This window comes from Pocillopora verrucosa, chromosome 6 (assembly GCF_036669915.1).
Source record: "Pocillopora verrucosa isolate sample1 chromosome 6, ASM3666991v2, whole genome shotgun sequence".
NCBI classification, from domain to species: domain Eukaryota; kingdom Metazoa; phylum Cnidaria; class Anthozoa; order Scleractinia; family Pocilloporidae; genus Pocillopora; species Pocillopora verrucosa.
The window spans coordinates 9080922-9091555 of NC_089317.1; positions in this window are offsets into that span (position 1 = coordinate 9080922).

The following is a 10634-nucleotide window of genomic DNA, read 5'->3' on the forward strand; positions in this document are numbered from 1 at the left end:
GTCACCCTCTTTAAGATGAATGGAATCCCGGCTGATGTTTTTCTTTGAGTGCATGAAAGGCTTGACCGTTTGCCAAAATTTTTTGGGTTTACATTTGGCGTTTACGGCGGTGGTACGAAAATAGTCGGATACAGCCTTATGTCTCAATGAAGATGTGAGGTTTCGCTAGGTCTTGTATCTGTCCCAATCCAGCCGGCGCTTAGACTCGTTGTAAAGGCGCTTTAATTTATTGCATTTCCTAATTGCCTCAAGTAACTCAGGTGTCCTAAATGGCACGGGTTCACGATTTGCTGTTTTACGTTTAATTGACGCGCGGTCGTTAAGAACATCACATAACTATTAACTCCAAGCCCAGTAGATGTCATCAATGTCTTCAATGCGACGTCAAATGGAGTCGAATGCAAGTCTTTGCGAAATCGCTTGGGATCGTAATTCTTAAAAAACGTCTTTCGACGGTTATAGGACAAGACCTAGGATAGTGTGACCTGCTGACAGCATAGACCAGGTGATAGTCACTTAAGCCCAAATCGAAAATGCTAAACGTTAAAAAAGACCGAGGTCTATTTGTCAGGATCACGTCAATAAGATACCAAGACGTTGCAGTCACTCTAGTAGGCTCCCTGATCAAGTTGGTCGAGTTGTATTCATTCATTGACTCCCGTAAGGTTCGTCCTTCCCTAAATCCCTTGATCGGATGGGATATATCACAATTTAAATCACGTAGGATTGCTAAGTTGTCATAACGCTGAGAGCCGTTAAACAGCATGGAGTTAAACTCCGGTTCCCACAGATTTTTAGTTACATTTGGTGGCTCATACGTGTATAGAAACAGTGTCCATTTTGATGACCTCCCAGGCTGTACTAGCAGAACAATAGATTCGATGTAATTACCTTCCAAATGATTAATTCTTCGTGTAATCAGGCCTCTTCTAATATAAACTATGAGACTTCCTCCAAATCGATTACGATCTTTACAGAACATCTTGTACTCTTTGATACAGAACTGTGAACTGGGGAAAGCTCCATCTATCTTTGTCTCAGCAAGTAGAAAAACATCAAAAACACCCTTGAGTATCATTGACTTCACTTTGAATCATTTAAAGCCAGCCACAAAATTCACATTTAGATATGCGATTCTTAAATTGCAGGGTAAAGCGTTTTAAAATCGCACTGAGGTCAGAGACTTGCGCACTTAGATCAACTAATGTCAGGAGCGTCAACTCCAACCTCTACATCGTCAAAATCATCAGAAAAAGGAAGCTCTTTCAAAAGTTGACAACTAAGGCACAGACGAATTGAGGCAGAGAGTGACAGGGAAAGACCCGAGCAAGACTTGAGTTGACTTGATGTTGCTTGGAGCGACTCTATGATTGTTAGTTGGCGTTTTGAAACGCACGGTGCGGTTTACTGAAGGTTTCTGCTTTTGCGAGATCGAGGATTAGGACTGACGTCGCCGCTTCTTTGCAGCCTCTCTAATTGAAACGGCCAATTGAAAAGTAGCCTTGGTTGTGTGTCTCAGCCTAGTAACTAGATAATGTGTCCTACGGCAGGTAGTGAAACCGAAGAGCCGGATAGCGATGAAGCGTGATATGGTTAAAATTCGTCCTTGCCATGTGCTATCGGTGTTGAAACAACCCTCCGAGTCACCCTGAGACGTTAACTCATAACTTGGCGAAAATTGAACATCGTTAGGTAGAGTCACGACGCCAGAAAGAAAAAAAAACGAAATAAAAATGGAGGCCGAAGATAACACACGTTTATTCACCATAACGGTCAGCGGTTGCAATGCTACATGTTTGAGGCCAACAACCCTTTCCTGAGAGAAAAGGCTTATCATAAACAGCAATTTACTATGAATATTATAATGAGATGCAACTTTGAAAACATTTCCCATAAAGTTTAAGTTCACATGTAGTCTCATCATTCATGAATCATCCTCCTTAGGTGTCCATGTTTTTCTACAACTGAGAGTGTGTACACTCATGAACGTGCGCTGTATGTGTGTATAGCTTATGGGAAGCTTTAAAAAAGCACTAGTTTGGGTTAACATCTATCTATCTATCTAATATCTATTGCTCTGACGAAGGGCTAACGCTCGAAACGTCAGCTTTTTTACCCTTTTTCAACTTTCTACGTTTTCAGCTCAGTTGTTAGCATTAAATTACCTGCTATACTCTCCCACCGACGCAGCATCACAGTTTCTTTAGAAACTTACCCCCTTTACTAGTTTGGGTCAGTTTGCTTACCATTCGCAGCGACAGTAACACTCATGCTGTATTCTGATCCTATAGAGTTATTGGTCACGCATTTGTAGAAAAACACTCCTTCACTTTCCAAAGTCTTTCTCCACATCCCCGAGGTACTTGTGTTTAAAATGGCAGTTTCGTTCTCAAAGAGCTGGTATGACGTCACTCCTGGATTAGCGTTAACAGAGCAGTTAAAGCTGATGAATTCTCCCGTACATGCTTTGTCGTCCATGGCAGAACTCATTAACTGAACATTCTCTGGTTTGTCTAGGATAGAAGAAAGAAACAATTAGGTGTCACTCAGAGTTCTTCAAAATCGTTGGGGAAAATGTTTTATCACATACATTGCAGATTTTTACAACCATTTCGAGCCCTCGGGAAAGCTGTAACTGAACATGACTGTGTAAATTTACAATAACTTTTACGTGTTTGATATTGCCAATCAGCTGCCAATACATCACTTTCCTTTCGCCCCATTCCCTCAGGTAACTAAAAAACTGACAAAGCATTCACAATTCTCAATGCAAGGTTGTGCTTCGAATTTTTTTAATTATGGTTGCTAACCAAACTGAGATGTTAAGATAAGAAACAAAATACTGCATGGCTTCTTATGGTTATTCAAATTTTTCTTCTCATTTGGACCTCGATATATCAAGTTAAACACTTCAAAAGAAATTCTAAATCTAGTGTTATTCTCTACTCAATTTCCAATGTAGAAAAACAATGCAGCCTCCCAAGTGTTTCTTACTCTTTATTAATTTCAAAACAAGCTTAAGAAAAGTGAGAGGAATACCTCACAGCTCGGGAATCTAGCAACTCACACTTAGCAAGGAATGGAAAGTGGGCTACAAGATGAACACTCTAGACCTTAAAGCATATTTTTACTTGATGATTATTAAATAAATAATAATAATCACTTACAGAGCACAGTGAGGAAAGTGCTGGCAGAGCTATTTCCACAGTCATTTGTAGCTTCACATTTGTATTCACCAGCATTTTTCCTGCTGATGTTTGTAAGATAACGCACGACTCCACTGGACTGACTACGGCTGCTTACTTCTGTCCATGTTACAGTCAGCACAGGACCTCCAGAAACATTACAGGTTAAAGTCCTGTTTTCACCCTCAATCACTGTGATGTTCTCCAATGGATAAACTATAGAGGGCACTGAGCAGAAAGAAAGATAACAAAAGATTACAAGTGTAAAACTACATGTTTATGAACCTAGACACTCGTCAAATTTTCATTTTTCTTAATGCATTTGCATAACCCAAAAGCATTCCTATAAGAAATAAGGAGATTGTACTGCTTTAGCTCGTCTCATAAGTAGAAAGTTATTCTTTATGGATTCACGGTTAGTACTTTTACTAGTACATCATTAGATCCAGTAAAAAACAGAGAAATGAATTCAAAGTAAATGTAATATCAAAATTTGTGCCTATGACTTTTGAGATAACATGTAACTTTTCCCAGGACTGAGACATGTTTTAATTTCTCTTTCATTCATCAGGGTTTTCAGTAAGTACTGGCTTCCAGCTAAATATACTGGCTAAGAAAAATGTGACTTCTAGTAAATACTGTACAAGCGCTGAGATTGGGAAAGCTGTGCGCTATGGGAATATAGCATGCAAATAAAAGAAATGGCATATAATTAAGAAAAACCACTAAAACAGGGCCTAAGCTGCGCCCGAGTTATCGTGAGTGAAAATAAATGTATCTTTTGGACTAAAATTTCAACAAAAATCACCAATAGGGCACTTCCGAGTTCTCGCGGTTCAGTGATCTAGAGCCAAAATTACCGCGCAAAAACGAAGTGTGAAGTCGCTCTCATCCGTGTTAATAATTAAGTACCGCGGTGGTGAAAATGAGAGAAAATTTGTCGAAATTCATTGTGGGAGAGTGTAAAATTATTTGTGTGAGAGAGGCACTCAGCTAAGTAATGACAGCAAAGGGAAAAAAAGAGAACTTTTCGATTTATGCCAGAAAGCTGCAACAATGAAGCAGATCAAAATAGCCTTCTGGCAAAGAATACAAAAGGCTGTTCAAGGAGAAATTAAAAACAAGTGAGGGCAAATTTCCAGTCCAAAACATTTTTATTTCTTGGACTTACCATCTCCCATTTCTCTCTCATTTTAACCACTACTGCACTTAATTCTTTACACAGTTGACTTCACACTTAGCCTCGTCCTCGCCCCGTAATTTCGGCAGCAGATCACTGAACGGCAAGAACTCAGATGTAGCAACCACCAGATAAAGAAAAAGAAGAACATGAACAAAATTTCTTGATTGTTGGTCCAATTCTCTTTTCCTCTCCTACAGTTCCATAATTTAAGTCTAACCATTAACTTTGCATTTGGAAGTTTGGTGATGAACTTTAAAGTGATCCGAGACGTTATTTTCAATATGGAAGTTTTTACATATGAATATTTCAGCTCACTTCGAATGAGAGACGTTTCTCAGCTGAGCGATACACTGAGATTCTTCACTCTCTTTCCCTTAATCGACCAGCAAGCATACTTGTCAATTTGGCAAATAAAAGTGTTGCACACGTACAGTATCATTAGACTCACTAGAATTTCATGTAGCATAATATGGAATGTGAATGTAGGTGACCATATTTTTTCCTTTTTTAATGACGACCATTTTTCAATTAGAGCCCTGAATAGGATGGAGTCTAGACAGTCATCTAGTTACAGTTAAAGAAATAGGATTGTTTCAACAGAGTAAGAATACAAAAGCCTTCATAAGACAAAACTGTAAAGTGCAGTGATTGCTCTCCACCTGAAGTGGACAGGTGTTGAGTTTTTTTTACTTACATGTGACACCTACATGTACTGATATTAAACTATATTTTCATTATAATGTAAACTACAAGAACCTGTGGAACTAATACACAACATCAAAAACAACCTCACCAACAAAAATACCCATGTGTCGTCGACACTTGAAGTTGAATACGCAATACACAACATTACGGGGAAAATAGTATTAAAGCATCAGCCCCTACACCAGTATTCATTTACCATATGTAGGCTGATGGCTGTAACAGGTAAAAACTACCTTCTAACACTGTACCTTTTACTGTAACATTTACAGTCTTCTCAGCTGTACCAACAGTGTTATTAGCCACACATCTGTAGCTAAATTCTCCTCCTTTTAAATCTTTCCTTATCCATACCCCAGCTGAGCTGTTTCCATCATTAACTGATCTTTCATTCTCAAATAGTTGATAAGTATGCACTGCAGGTTTACCATCTGCTGAGCAGGTGATACTGATAACATCACCTTTACAAAAAACCGAGTCATTCACCATTAACTTGACATTCTCTGGTATATCTAAAGAGAGGAAAACAACAATATTTGATCATGCATCGGTATCAAAGCGTGTGACGTTGTACATTATTTCGCAAGAGCCAAACATTTTTCAGTCTAGTGCAATGCCATAGATGACTAATTCCTTCTCCTTTCCTTTCTTTTTTCTTTTTTTTTTTTTTTTTAATTTTTTATTCTGACTTGCAGCTTTTTTTAAATATCATTTATTCTCCCTGAATCTAACAAAAGCCTATGCTGAGCTGCATGGCTTTTTAAGGCCCTGCTCGCATCATCACAACGTATTTCAATAAAAGTGCCCACATGACTATACCACTCATACAAAAGCAAATCTTTACTTATATTTTTGTTTGTAGTTGATTTACACTTTTTTTCAAGTTTGGAGTTTTATTTTGCATTATTTTTACCTACTATGACAATCAATCCTACATTCTATGAAAAATAAAAACCAGCCACAGGTACAATATACAGTTATCTACTTACAGTTAACTTCTACTTTCACTGTGCGATTTGGTGCAGTTCCTATTCCATTATATGCTGTACAACGATATTTTCCTCTGTTATTTCTGTTGGTTTCAAGGACAAACTGATTCCCAGTTTCCAGTACACCACTGTCACTGCCATGAGTATATACTTTGGTCCAGGTGATGTTTGGTGTTGGTTCACCATCTGCGATACACTCTAATGTAACACTTGGGTCACCTTCCGCAACAACTACATCACTACTAAAGCTGTTGAATTCTGGTGGATCTGTTAAAGAATTAAAGACAAACAAACAACTTTGCACACTATCCGCGATATACCCCAATGTGGCACTTGGGCCACCTTCAACAACAACTACAACTCTACTGATTGAATTGAACTCTGGTGGATCTGTTCAGGAGCGACAGCAGTGATAAATTGTCCCAAATTCAAAATTTTGCAAAATTGAACCAATTGCTGTAAGAATTCTAGGTTGACTATGATAAAGACAGTACTCCCGTGAGGGTAAAGTGAGCAAAAAGATTTCCTTGAATTCACCCTCTCTTTTCTTGAATTTGCTCTTTCAAGCACGATTGAAATTACACAAAAAAAACAGTTTCCTAAATATTGACGTTTTTCTCATTTGAACACTGTTCCACATCGAATTAAGGGGGTATACGTAAGTTTCTAAAGAAACGGTGGTGCTGCGTCGGTGGGAGAGAATAACAGGGAAATTTAGTGTTATCAACTGAGTTGAAAACGTAAATTGGCCACCATAGTGAAACTAAGGGCTGACGTTTCGAGCGTTAGCCCTTCTTCAGAGCGATTGGAGGAATCGTGAGTTGTATGTGGCTTTCCATGTAGAAAATGGAGCTACGCTATTGGTGGGAATATGGTGACGAGAAAACTAGAAAAAATTAGCTGAATGAAAAGCGCTCGTTGATACCTTGGGGATCAAGAGTGCCGATCTAGAGGATAAATTTTTGTTCTAGAGTTTTGCGACTTTACAAACTGCCTAGATGTATGGAAGGGCTGCAAACAGCCATATGCTGTTTAGAATGATTAGGGCGATTAAAGTGTCTAGCGACTGATTTGGATGTGTCCTTGTCGTTTATTTCTACGTCGGGAAGGTATTCTCGGAATTGGTAACCTAGTCGTCTTCCTGTTTCGCCAATTTATAACTTATTGCAATAAGTGCAAGTTATCCAGTTAATAACATTGGCTGGGGTGCACGTAAAGTTAAAAAAAGATCTTAATGGATCTCTTGGGTCCCTACAATTCCCCTACGTTATGGAAAAAAATGACAAGTTTTGCATCGTGAACGAGCGCATTTGAAGTTCCAGATTGGTCATCGGTTTGAAATGAACTTGTGACCAAAAAGTTGCCCACGTTTTCGTCAAGTTTGAATGAAATTAGTGGAGATTGCGAAAAGATAGTGTATCAGTGCTATATTCCTAAGCTAACCGGAAAACAGCAGCAGTTTGAAATGTTGTCCAATACACCCAAACTGAGTGCGATGGACGAAGGCCATGAACAACCAGACTCACCGGAGGGCAGTTCGTGAGAGACTTATTAGATATACAGCAAAGTATAAAGTCGCGGACTGGGTGGAAATACATGTAGGCAAACTGCAAGACTCCATCAGATCCGATGGAGACGGCCTGCCGTGGCAAGAGTATCTCGGCGTGTTAGTTCGCGAGAGACTTAGGAAATATACCACAAAGTAAAGTAGTCATGGAGGTGGAAAATGTCGGCAAACAGACTCCATCGGAACCGATGGAGATGGATTGCCGTGCCAAGAGTCCATCGGACTCGCCGCGTGTCAGTTCGCGATAGTCTTAGAAAATTTACAGCAAGGTAGAGTAGAGGAGGAGGTGGAAAATGTCGGCTAACGGACTACATCGAACCCGATGGAGACGGGTCGCCGTGGAAAGATTCCATCGGACTCTCCACATTTCATTGCGCAAGAGACTTACGGACTTGCTTAGAGAAGGAGGTGGAAAATGTCGGCTAACGGAATCAATCGGATCCGATGGAGATGGGTTGTTTTGACAAGAGCTCATCGGACGCGCCGCGTGTCAGCTTGCGAGACACTTAGAAAATATTATGGCAACGTCGAGCGTGTGGAGGGGCTGGAAAATATCGGCAAACGGACTCCATCGGAACGACGAACGTTTTTCGCCTCATGAAGAACGACCTATATTTCATTGTAGCGCACTTGTCTCGCCTCATGGCTGAAATAACGACGTATATTTTACATGCAGCGTTTGTCTCGCCTCATGGCTTAAAGAACGACGAATGTTACACGTGTAGCGCGCTTTTTTCGCCTCATGGCGATAAAAACGACGTACATTTTAAAGAACGACGAATATCATATCTGTAGCGCGCTCGTTTGGCGTCATGGCTTTAAAAACGACGAATGTTACATGTGTAGCGCGCTTGTTTCGCCTCATGGCTTAGAGATATTTTCTGTTTCTCGCGAAATGACCTCCGGGGGGTTCGATCGACTCTTTCAAAGACGAACTGTCTCCATCGGATCCGATCAAGTCTGTTTGCCAACATCTTAAACCCTCCTCGCTCCTGTTAGCCTCTTACTCCCGGTACTACTGATCAAGCGCCTCACGCCCATTTCCGGTTCCAGTCAAAATCAGACTCAATCCGCCTCCTAGTGAAGACAACCTGACTCAGGCCAGGTGTATTGGACATGTGTGGCAGCTTGCGTCGAGAATAAATGAAATGAAATATCTAACAACGAAACGAGATTCACCTTTACGGAATGATTTCAAAATTTTTCAACAAATGGAGCCAATAGAGATAATATTCATGAAACTTTTGGTGGTTTACTTACACTGCACTTGAACAGTCACTCTGTCACTGGTGGTCTGGAAATTTTTGTTGGTCAAGTCAATTTCGTATCCTCCACTCTCATTTCTCTGCAATGCAAAGATTGTAATTTCTGCTCGTGTAGTATTGATGTTTTCTTGGATGCGACCCTGGTAAACACTATTTGGAACCACTGCGTCAAGGTTTATGTCATGTTTGATCAGAATAGTGGTGGGAGAGCTGCTGGAGAACAAAATGAGAAGTCTGTCAAACGTTCCATCCAGGTTGTACTGCCACACAAAGGTGATATTGTTACCTTCCAAAACATAGAACGGATCTGGAGGAGTTGCTGTTAATGATGGTTTTGATTCTACAAAGAGAAAAAAAATAAATATTATGTAAACAGCACAGATCTTTTAACCAGTTGAGTAAAAGACCCGACAATCCAGCGCGAAACTGTTTTTCGCGCCAAGGGAAACGCTCGCTCAGTGAAGATGAGCTCGTGTACCTACCTGCCTTATGAATAAATAAGACCAAATATAGGAAAAGAGACACGTTAGATATGACTGGCAACATTGCAATTTCCGCGCCGTGAAGGCGAACCACTCTTCTAGATACGACGGTAGGGAAGTGAAGGAATAATATGTAAACGTTCTATTTACGGGCCCACGAACTGTAAACCAGCGGCTACATCGCGTTTGCTCCTTCGACCTTCACCGCTTCACGTCTCATCACCCATATATTAAATATACGATATATTAAAGATTTTCCAGAGCCAGTTGGTAACGAAACGAAGACATCGTTACCTTCAAAAAATATATCTATGGCTTTCTGCGATCTTCTTGAAATATCTCTATTCCGAAAGTCGCGATCGCTTTTGTCTGAAAAATTAACCATGAGAGCGTTCTGTTCACCAGTTCGTTAATATGAACGTTATCCCTTCGTCAGAGCGATTGGAGGAATCGTGGTTTGTGTGTGGGTTTATATGCAGAAAATGAAGCAACGCTATCGGTAGGAATATGGTGACGAGAAAACAAGAATAAATTAGTTGAATGAAAAGCGCTCGTTGATACCGTGGGGATTAAGAGTTCCGATTTGGAAGATAAATTTTTGTTGTCGTGTTTTGGGGCTTTCCGAACTTCCTAGATGTAGGGAAAGGCCGCAAACTGCCATGTGTTTTGTTCAATGATTGAGGAGATTAAAGTGTCTAGCGACTGATTTGGATGCGTCTTTGTCATTTCTTTCTACGTCGCTGAGGTATTCTCGGAATCGGTCACCTAGTCGTCTTCCTGTTTCACCAATGTACAACTTATCGCAATAAGTGCGAGTTATGCAGTAAATGACATTGGCGGAGGTACACGTAGAGTGATCAGTGATCTTAATGGATCTCTTGGGTCCCGACATTTTCCCTCCGTTATGAATTAAAAGGAAAAGTTTTGCATCGTCGGTGAGCGAGCGCATTTGAAGGTTCCAGACTGGTCATTGGTTTGGAGTGAACTTGTGACCAAAAATTGGCCTATGTTTTTGTCACGTTTGAATTAAATTATTAGGGGTTGCAAAAAGATAGTACCCGTCTCTGAATCTTTGTTAAGTAATTTAAAGTTTTTAAGAATGATGGATTTAACTGCGTGGTTTAGAGAGTGAAATTTGAGGGTGAATGGAATGCGATCAGTTTTTCCTTCTCACCCGTTTGTAGTGCTGACTGTCGATCAATTTGTTGGGCACGGTGGCGGCCTGCTTAAACGGTTTGGAATTCTTGACGTGTGATGGATG